The sequence below is a fragment of the Arvicola amphibius genome, chromosome 13 (assembly GCF_903992535.2).
Source record: "Arvicola amphibius chromosome 13, mArvAmp1.2, whole genome shotgun sequence".
Classification (NCBI taxonomy): domain Eukaryota; kingdom Metazoa; phylum Chordata; class Mammalia; order Rodentia; family Cricetidae; genus Arvicola; species Arvicola amphibius.
Genome location: NC_052059.1, coordinates 30,321,311 through 30,332,637, shown reverse-complemented (window position 1 = coordinate 30,332,637; position 11,327 = coordinate 30,321,311). Strand labels below are relative to the sequence as shown.

Below are 11,327 nucleotides of genomic sequence, written 5' to 3'. Positions count from 1 at the left end.
CAAAGATAGATACAGAAAGAGATGCCAGCGAGCAATAGGTATTTGGGAAAGTAGATAATTCAGAGAGGCAGGATGATAGGTAGACAGAAGATAGATAGAAAAAACACAGATTGACTGAAAACTTATTAGTCTTAGCTTGTCCTATGCAAGGAAAAAAAATCAATAAAAACTAGCTTAGAAATTACTTTCTCTCATGTCTTGCTCTTATTTTCTTTGGTCAGATGGTCTTTTATTGAGATATTTTGTCTTATGTTTCATTACTAGCTGGGCATTCCACCGCACCACTGTTGATATTGTCTATAATGTCACCAGGGTTGGTACTCATCTATATTGTAGCCCAGAGACTGTCAAGTGCCCAGAATCTCTTGAGTAGTGCCGAGTGTTTTCTGGCTAAAGAGTGGGGCTGTGTCTGTTGGGCAGTGTTGACAATCTCATCAAATGTGATGCTTCCACTGTATTTAATGTTTTTCTGCTTCTTTCCATTTCTTGACAACTTCTCCAGGGCATTGGTGACCAGAGAAAAGACAGAAGGTATGACTTTAATATAAGCCTGTCCTGCGCAGTGTCACTGTGACCCTCAGACCTTTCCAATCACTTGTTGTCTTGAGAATGTCATCACCAGGTTGTCTTAGAGACAGACACAGGGTACTGATCTGGGGAGCCAAGGTGGATGTGACACCAATCTTACCTCAGGTGCACTTCAGATACCTGACTTTCCTGTGTTTGGCATGGAACTTGAGAAGTATGGTGGAGAAAGCTGTTGTGAATTCAGGAGCACCAAAGAAATTTGCACTGTAGCCCCCTCCAAGCAGAAAGCCAAAAGCTTACTGTCCTTACCTAAGTCTTAAATCAGTTACCATAATATTTTATTTTATTTTATTTTTATTATGTATAGTCTTCTGCCTGCATGTATTCCTGAGGGCCAGAAGAGGGTGCCAGATCTCATTACAGATGGTTGTGAGCCACCATGTGGTTGCTGGGAATTGAACTCAGGACCTCTGGAAGAGCAGCCAGTGCTCTTAACCACTGAGCCATCTCTCCAGCCATATGTTATTTTATTTAAGGCACTTCCAAAAAGGAAGAGAAAATATTGAGCCTGAAACAATTTTAAACTAATTAAAGCAGCTTTTACTCATCAGCTGAGCAGAATATTTTTCAGTGAAGGTAGCTCACATTTTGTAAGGTTGTTAGAAAATAAGCATACTGGTGAACTGTGTCAAAGACTGAGTGACTTATACAAATAGCTTCAAAAACAACCAAATTCGGGTCTGGAGAAATGGCTCAGAGGTTAAGAGCATTGCCTGCCCTTCCAAAGGTCCTGAGTTCAATTCCCAGCAACCACATGGTAGCTCACAACCATCTGTAATGGGGTCTGGTGCCCTCTTCCGGCCTGCAGGCATAAACACAGACAGAATATTGTATACATAATAAATAAATAAATATTTTTAAAAAAACAACCAAATTCTTTGACCCATTAACTTCATGTCTAGAAACCAATCATAAAGTAAAACAATAACTACATAAAGGCAATACATATACATACTCTCCTCCTCATTATTTTTACAATGAATTTTCATTGCTAGCAGTAGAAATGTGCACATAGTTTAATCTAAGTAATAGGAAGACCGTGGTGAACAAAGGCCTCAGCTCCACTTCTCTTCATTCTTTGCTGATTTTTCTAATATGTAGTTCTGTTATTTTTAAGTCACAAACTGGTCTGCTATTTCTGGAGTCACCAATATTAGGTATGATGTGTTGATCTCATTATTGTAGCTGAGATATTGCCTCTTCCCTCAGTGTCATTCCTGCTCTTCCTATTTGCCTTTTCCCTTTCAGACGGGAGCTCACTGTGCAGCCTCGGCTGACTTTGAACTCACTACGTAGACTCCCATCCCCACTTTCCATCATCTCTTCCTCTCAGTGTTGTTACAACACACTCTTCATTCATAGTCACTGTAAATCCATTCATTGGAAACACCTGATTCCATTAAGCCAAGGGAGAACGGGGCAACAGTTTTCTTTCTTTTTTTGTACAACATTTTGCCTAAAGTTAATTATTCTTTTCTATGTCACTTTCATAACTTCCTGGTGTTGCCAGATGTGTAATATTTGGCTCCCCCTTCCAAGAGCTCCATTCTGTGCTAGACAGATAGCAGCTAACTGGATGTTCTCATCCTGTTTTCTTAAGTCTGCTTAAACATGGCTTCCAGGAACTTCACCAATGGGAGACTAAGGGAGAAGCTTTCTCCATCCTTTTTCCAGTGTGTGTGTGTGTGTGTGTGTGTGTGCCTGAGAAGATCTTTGTTGTTTCTTTTATAACTGTTTCATCTTTGTCTTTTGTTTCTCATTGGTTTGATGCTGGACTTTCTGGATTGATCTAACTTACTTCCCTTTATTTTCTGTCTCTTTATGTTTTGTTTGCTGAGGGTTTCTCAACTTCATCCTGCAATCATTGTATTGATTTGTTTATGATGCCACCATAGTTCTAATTTTAAGGGTCTTTCTGATTCCTTGATTATTTCTTTTTATAGCATCTTCTGTTTGTTTTATAGATGCAGTATTTTTTATTGCTCTAAAGATATTAAATATAGATTTTTGGTTTCTTCTTCATTGCCTCTGTTTTTTATGGGTCCTTTTGTTCCGTTTCTTTCACTTTACTATTGGATAAAATCCTCAAATATATAGCAATGCTTATATCTTCATGTTGAAGGCCAACAATATCAGAACCGTTGATTGGATGTTTAGTGTTCATGATGAAGATGCATCCTCCAGTAAAAATACAATATTCATGAACAAGATTTGTCAGCAATGGGCCAGATTGGATGATGTTTTGATTTGAAGTAGACAAGACTTAGTGAGTGAATAAGCACTGGTATTCTGAGATCTCTACTCTAGAAGTATTCTCTAATTCCCGGCTGGAGGTAAAGGGAATGAGCTAAAAGGCACCATATGGCTAGCAATTAGGATTCTAGAAGTTGGACGGGTGGAGACCACTGAGGATTCTAAAGACTAGTGTACAGAGATTTATGCAATCGCCATGATCTCAGCTCAACATCCTCCTCCGTTCCTGCTTACTTGAGCTTTGATATTTGCATGACGTAGAGAAGGGAGACAGAAAACTGGACAGACGGTGCAATAAAGGGAACTAAAGGGACTTTTTGGTTAGTGGAACAGTGCGTCTACTCCTCAGAATGTATGGCTCTGGAAGAGCTATGTGGTTTATTGATACTTTGGGTTTCCTGAAGATGAATCCTACTCTTAGGACTAGCTCTGGCCAGCATAAGGAGATAAAACATTGTAAGCCAGCTAAAAAGCACCAAGCAGCAGCCTCACATACAGCTATATTGCTAAAATAAATCTTCCTGGTAGCTGGTCTGGAACTCACGGTTTCTGTGTTGAATTTAGCCTATTTTTATAGTTGGACATTCCTATAAAGACACTTATTACACACTGCACAGACCTGATTATGAACAGTAGCTACAGAAAGTGAATTATGCAAAAGGAAGATCTTGCATTGTTAATAAACATGCTTGTTAACAAATATACAGCAGAGAAATAATACACTAGGAAACAGTCACTATTCCCCCAAACAAGCGCTGATTATTCTGAAAAGGGTATTTTTTATAAATAACTATATCCTTTGGCAAATTTTCATAATGATATCCTGTAACTTCAAGCCACAGAAGTCATGAGAGTTTTACCTTGATTCTCCATTAGAGGAAATGAGCCAAAGCCTCCTTGCCCTCTTCTAAACTCTTTGTTCTAAACAGGCTCACATCACTATCAAAAAGACATGAACTCAGAGAACATTTCAAAATATGGGAAAGACTTTCAGATCCAGAGGAAGGAACAGAGTGCTATAGAACACTGTCTTTGGGCATGCCATGACCATTGAATTCTGTAAAGCAGATCATTCCCTCACCCACACACAACCCACGCTGTAGAGGAGCCTCATCTGGTTAGCCAAGATCTTCAAAACAAAACCCTCGAATTCCCAAAGAAGAAAGAGTTCTGCTTCAAAATTAAAACACAGAACCCCTGCCTTAATATGACATTCAAAGTACAGATAACAAAAGCAAAAATAGACAGATGGTTCTGCATAAAACTAAAAAGTTCCTGAATGGCAAGGAAACAATAGTTAGTTAAGAGAATGGGAGAAATATTGTATGTACATTAAACATTTGGCAAGGGTTAATACTCAGATCAAACTACTCAGTAATAAGATACCTCATAAGTCAGTAAAGAATGTGAAAAACACCTGAATAGGCCTATCTATACTTCTGTCTCTATCACTAAAAAAGATAAGCAAATGTCCAACTGGTACAGTTTAAAACCCTCAATATCTAATAATCAAGGAAATGCAAATCAAAACCACAAGGAAATGGTATCTCATATGTGTTAGAATGGATAGATTCGAGAAATTCTGAAAGAGAATGTGGCTGATGAGGATAGGGAGTGTAGTGGATGGTTTTATGTCAACTTGACAGGAGCTAAGGTCATCAGAGAGGAGGGAGCCTCAACTGAGAAAATGCCTTCTTAAGATGGGACTGCAGGCAAGTCTCTAGTATATTTTCTTAGTTAGTGATTAAAGTAGAAGGGACCAGTCCATTATGGGTGGTACCATCCCTTTGCTGGTGGTTCTGTGTTGTACAAGAAAGCAGTCCGGGCAAGTTGTGAAGAGCAAGCCAGTAGGTAGCATTTCTCCATGGCTTTAAATCAGACCCTGTCTCTAAGTTCCTGCCTTGCTTGAGTTCCTATTCTGATTTCTTCGGTGATGAACAGTAATGATGAAGCGTATGCCCAAAATCCTTTGCTATCCAGGCTTATATTTAGTCATAGTGCCCCATCACAGGAATAGTAACCCTGACTAAGACATGGAGGAAGGAGAACCCATTGTACCCTGTACAATGTATTAGTGAAAATGTATTAGCACAGATACTATGGGGAACCGTTTAGAGAGTCTTCAAAAAATTTAAAAGAAATAACTACCATATCATCTAACCCCCATTATCCATGTGAGATCTGCATTCTCAGAGTCATGGCAGCAACGCCCACCAGGGCAGAGAACAGACTCAAACTGCCCATAAACCAACGAGTGGATTCTGTATGAAAGTAGTGTAGCACACTATATGTTTCGTCTTAAGAAATGAATAAAACCCTTTATACGAAGCAACCAATATAAATCTGAAAGACTTGTGTGGAATAAATAAGAGCAGCACAAAAGACAAATGGACTACATATTATCACTTGTCTGTAGAACTTCGAAAAGTCAGTTTTACAAGCAGCAAATGCAGTGGCAGTTACCAGAAGTCAGACTGAGGCACTGAAGGAGATGCTATCTTTCACTAATCTCTTTTAGATAGTAGGAGTAAGGAACAAGGTTTATCATACCACTTGATGGCTGCAGGTAATAACAATGACCGGTATTACCCATTTCAAAGTTGCTAGATGGGTGAATTTTACGTTTTCTCACCACAAATAAATAGTATGTGTATGAAATGTCAGATTGATTAAGGCATTCTGTTATCAATATGTAGATATTTAAGAACAGCATCTTGTATAACATAAAGTATGTATTTTTTTTACTTTCAACAATCTAAAAAGTAATAATAAGAGAGGAGAAAGGAAATCTCGCCTTAGTCTCTGAATCTGCAGCCTGCTTGCAAACTTCAGTGAGTTTCAAGAATTATATAAGAAAATTCCTTATAATTTCTCAATCTCTGCATTCAAATATAGGTCTCATGTAAGTACACATACATGTAGGTATGTGTGTATGTGTATAATTGTATAGGGCATGTTCCTATGTATAATAATTATGTATATGTATAAAACTGCATATATAGACACACATGCATGCATACACAATCTCTCCAGCTTCCTTTTGCCTCTATCCCTGTGGGGAAAAAAATTGATGAATATCAACTATAAACATGAATGAAAAAAAAGTGTGCTGAATTCAGTGGGACTCTGATATCATAATCATAAAATTGAAAAACAGGTAAAACTAAAGAAGACGTTTAGAGATGCATACACATGTGGGGAAATAGCAATGAGAAGGGTAGATCACACCCCAGGTGCATAACTGCACACGGCCTCAGTGTGTGGCATCAGGCAAGGAGAGCGGAGCTCATTTTTTGTGGTGTTGGTAATGGACTGCTTCTTAGGTATGGTGGTAGGTTTATGAGTATTCATTTTATTATTACGCTGTATATATTATCCGTGTACATTAAATGCAGCCTTTTTATGAAGCAAATATTTTATGATTAAAACTTCTTTTTAATAACAAATCTTATAAGCACCTATAAAAGAATATCTTGCCGCCCTCATTTTGGTGGCTTGGTGACTGGTTTTTAACATAAAATATTTCTTCCTGGAAGCCTCTCTCTGTTCCTTTTTCTTAGCTGCACTCTGGCCTCTTTTATCCTTGTTCCCCTTGTACTTTTCACAGCTTCTAATCCATTAACCACTCTGACATATGGATTTAAATGCCCTTCTTATTACACTCTGTCAGATCCAAGTTCTCTAAGTCTGATTTTCCCAACCCTCTCTTTCATAATAGGTAGCTTTTCTTATAATCTTCACTTCCCACCCACTTGTCTGGCTGTCCTGCCGTCCATTTCCTCTCATCTTGCCCTAACTGAAGGACGTCCCAGAGAGGGGGCCACATCCCCAGTGCCTCCTTGTGCTTGAATTCTTTTCTTAGCCTTCTTCTTTTGCCTAAGTTATTCATTTGGCTCAAAGTTCACACACAAACCCCTAAATTTCTTTCGCTCAATTCTCTCTTTGACCTTTTCTAATCAGGCTTTTATCCACTTCAGTCATCTGAAATACAAAGTCACAAATTACCTCTTCCTGGGGGCTAAGACTCCTGGCCTATGGGCCAGCCTTTGCCACAGACCTTGCAGCTGGTCTTGAAATCTTTAAATCTCTCTCTCTCTCTCTCTTATATATATATCTAATATATATATATCTCTATCATATTAAATATCTTATATTCAAATAATATATAATTAAATAAATATTTATATATTTGTGTTATATATTATTTATTTATATATCTATTTGTTCTGTTAATCATATTTGTTTATATCTTATTTGTTCTATATATATTAAAATAAATATATAATTAATAAATATTTATACTATTTTGTTTAATAATATATTTATATATGTTTATCTCTTTGTTTATATATATTTGTTTATCTCTCTTTGTTTATATATATATATCTATCTTATCTATCTATATTCCCACTCACTCTCTCACTTCCCTCCCTCTTTCTTTGTTTCTCTCTCTTTATTTCTCTCTCTTTGTTTCTCTCTCTTTGTTTCTCTCTTTGTTTCTCTCTCTCTTCCCCTCCCTCTCTCCTTCCCTCCCTCTTTCTTTGTTTCTCTCTCTTTATTTCTCTCTCTTTGTTTCTCTCTCTTTGTTTCTCTCTCTTTGTTTCTCTCTCTCTTCCCCTCCCTCTCTCCTTCCCTCCCTCTTTCTCTCTTTGTTCCTCTCTGTTTCTCTCTTTGTTTCTCTCTCTTTGTTTCTCTCTCTTTGTTTCTCTCTCTTTGTTTCTCTCTCTTTGTTTCTCTCTCTCTCTCTCTCTCTCTCTCTCTCTCTCTCTCTCTCTCTCTCTCTGTCAACTGATGGTTCCTATAAGGGCTAGCAGTAGGAAAGAAAAGGCATACAGATGGCTACCCAAAGTCTTTTGCATGCAACAAGGAAGCTCCCAGCTAAGAGAGGAGGTTGGAGATGAGAGTGAGTGTTCCATTTAAAAGTTGAATAAAGAATTGATCGAGCACACTGAAGTACCTTGAGGAAAGAAAGAACTGACAATGATTAGAAAGTGCAGACTTTCTTTCAAATAATTTTTTCAGCAATTTAACAAATAGTAGTTTTAAATAGAAATTTTGAAAGCATTTGAATTGAGTTCAAACCTCAAGATAATAGCCTGTCCTCTCACCTCTAATATGTTTCTGAACAGCATATTTGAGTTTTAGTTTTAGAATTAAATACACAAGCAGCATATTTGAAATGGTCTGTTTGACTGGTTTTTATTTTGATTTATAACAGGCCAAAAATAATCTCTAAAATCACTTTAGAATATACGTCTTCCTGATAGTCATGATTTGCTTGTTATCAAATATTCAGACTGGATAGTTTGTTTACAAGTCATTTATGGAAGTTACACTTGTTGATGACCTGCAGGCCAGCACTGGAAAAACCCTCTCTTAGTGGTCTGCCAAGAGCCACATTGGTGGGGTTCTCCTTGTTTGTGTGGCTCCCACTTCAGTAACAGTATAGGGGCAGTGAAGGCCAATTAAGGAAAATGGTCTCTTTCTGTTCAAGAGAATGGTATCTCCAGCCTGGGTGGAGACCAAACACTCCAGGTAGACACTATACAAAGGTACTTACTATATTCCATAAGCCAGTGCTTTTTCAGGCTGTTTGTTACCCTAGGAAACTCATATAAACAGCTTTTGACTCCATTTTTAAGAAAGGACAACTGCAGCCCCTAGGTAAACACACAAACTGTGCCTCTATGAGGCACCAACTTTCTAGTGTAGATTGATAAATGATTTCTCCATGAGAGCAGAAAGTCTTAGAAGTTTTTTGGAGTGAGCTGAAACTGTGGGGACACATGGCCCTATTAAAATGATGTCAGAGAAACAGGGCCCACGAATCAGACCAAGAAAAGCTTGTAACTCTCTCACCCAGATCCCATACAACAGTGGTCACCTAACACTGCCTTGGCATGGTCCCACACCAACATATCATATGAAATATGGTGTGTGCATCGAGGACCAACAAGCAGTGGACTGTATGAATGTCCCTGGAGCTTCAGGTAGGCTAGGTCCTTTTATGTTGGCAGAGTATGTTCTACTGCCTGCCCACTCACAGGTTTGACCCTCTGGGATCTGAATCATAATTTCCTGCTCCTGAACAAGCTTAGAGTTTAACCCACCAGCAGCATTTTCCTCCTGACAGTGGTCTGGCTCAACCATTATCAATACAGACTATTTCTCATTCTTCTAAAAAGCCATGCCGGGCGGTGGTGGCGCACGCCTTTAATCCCAGCACTCGGGAGGCAGAGACAGGCGGATCTCTGTGAGTTCGAGACCAGCCTGGTCTACAAAAGCTAGTTCCAGGACAGGCTCCAAAGCTACAGAGAAACCCTGTCTCGAAAAAAAATAAAATAAAATAAAATAAAAAGCCATGATCTCTACAGACTCTTTCACTTGTACACATTCTGCACACCATATATATGCATGTAGATATTTAGATAGATTTACCATGTAGTTTGTGATGTGAAAATTAATGTTAGTAATTAAATGGAAATAAAAGGATCTGCATTTGCCTTGGCTAGGTTTCCAGGGCAGGCAGGATTTTATGACTAATTGCTGACATTTAAATAGGTAAGGCTTGTGAATTTATTGTTTTTTTAATGAATTCTAACATTGCAGAAAGACATACAAGTGTTCATCTGTTGCTAGTAGAACACCCTCATAGCACCTTTTAGTTTGAAATAATTTTCAGCACACAGAAAAGTTACATGGACAACATAAACTTAACACCATTAGCAAAGGTGCACAGATGCTAACATCTGCACTATTTGGTACACCTTTTGCTTTCCGTGTGTCATTGCTATGTTACCCTTTCCTGGGGAGATACAAGATAATGTCCATTTACTCTAGATGAACATCAAGTGTGATTTCACCAAAGTCTAAGTTGGTGAGGTCATTGAATCTCTCGGACTTTCTTAAAGAATGTGGGTCAGAGACTACTTACAGTAGTGTGGGTAACCTCGCCTCTCCACACACACACACCACATGCACAGCTGTGTCATTTTAAAGTCCTTCCTTGTCATGGTTGTCGACCTCGTAGAAGCTGCATCATGGAGGCCTGCTTTCAATTAATCTTCTACTTTCTACATAGCATCCCCTACAACCAGACCACCTACAGCTGGGGGAGAAGGTAGAGTGCCCCTCATGGCGCCCCCATGTCTGCGTTCGGTGCGCTTTTACCCAGTTCGCAAGATTCGGGCAAGGGGCAGGAGGTTAAAATACACAAACACATACAGACGGAGAGACGACGACAGCGGTCATCCTTGAATTCCCCAAGAATGCCCCCTTTATTGTGTTCAGGGGCAGATTATATAGAGATAGCCACGCCCCAGCCAAACCCACCAGAAACCACTCTCCTGCCATCAGGCACTCCTGAAGGTCTCGTGCTCAGAGCAGCTGTAGGCACTCAGATCAGGGGATTACAAGAAATTCAGGATCTGGGGTCTCACTGCTCCCAACATCAGAGAAACAATAGCTAGACTCCCTTGCCTTGCCACCCTCCCCTCCTTCACCTACTAGGAAGTGTCAAGGGCTTCATTACCATTTCCACAGACCTGGCGATCACTGTATGGCTCTATCCTGCTTAGACTGTCAGGCTATGGACAAGGTTGCTATGGGGAACGTCTTCCCTGGGATAGGAAGTTAGTACAAGCTGTCCTTGGAATCTGCTCTTGGGCAGTTGTCACAGGTACTGTACTCTGTGTGAAATGTTATTGAGGTTGGCTTTAGAAAATACAGGACACTGGATTAAGCATTTTTATATTTAGTTTAACAGACTTAGCTTTACAGTTTTAGAAAATTGAACATTCAATACAGAAAACCATACCCTTACCTCACTCCTACCCTACCTATTCCTTATTGTCTTGCATCAGTGCGATTCATTTGTCATTACTACTGACTCAGTATAAATAAATTAATAATGATATATTTAATTTTTAAATTTCTAAAAATCTTTATGATTATTATGTATGTGATGGTTTCTACAAGCGACAGTGGTTTCCCCTCTAGTTCTTCAAAAACCCAAGATCTATATCACTCCTGACTTTGCACTCTGGTCCACGTCTTCCTCATGTTGCAGATGAAAGCAAGCATCTCTGGTCATCATACCAAGACCCTTGTTTCTTTAATATTACCTTTACAATATATAGGAGAAAAACCTCGGACAGAAATCCTGAAGTTTTGTTCAAGGGTAATAGAACAAAAAAAAATCCATCATGGCATTTAAGTTGGAATGGGACTGATAGAACATCCGATCAAACCGGACTCTCTGAATGTGGCTGACGGTGGAGGCTAACTGAAAAGCCAAGGACAATGGCGATAGTCTTGGTCTCTACGACATGGACGGGCTCTGTGTGAGCCTTGTCAGTTTGGTTGCTCACCTTCCTGGACCTGGAGGGAGTTGGGAGGACCTTGGACTCAACATAGTGTAGAGAACCCTGATGGCTGTTTGGCCTGGAGAGGGAGGGAGTGGGGGTATGGGTGGAGGGGAGGGGAGG

At 39.3% G+C, this 11,327-nt stretch overlaps 1 pseudogene; it reads right to left on the bottom strand.

Annotated features, from left to right (window-relative positions):
* Window positions 1–247: 247 nt before the first annotated feature.
* On the bottom strand, window positions 248–8,991 carry LOC119800338 (annotated as a pseudogene).
* Between the last annotated feature and the right edge of the window lie 2,336 nt (window positions 8,992–11,327).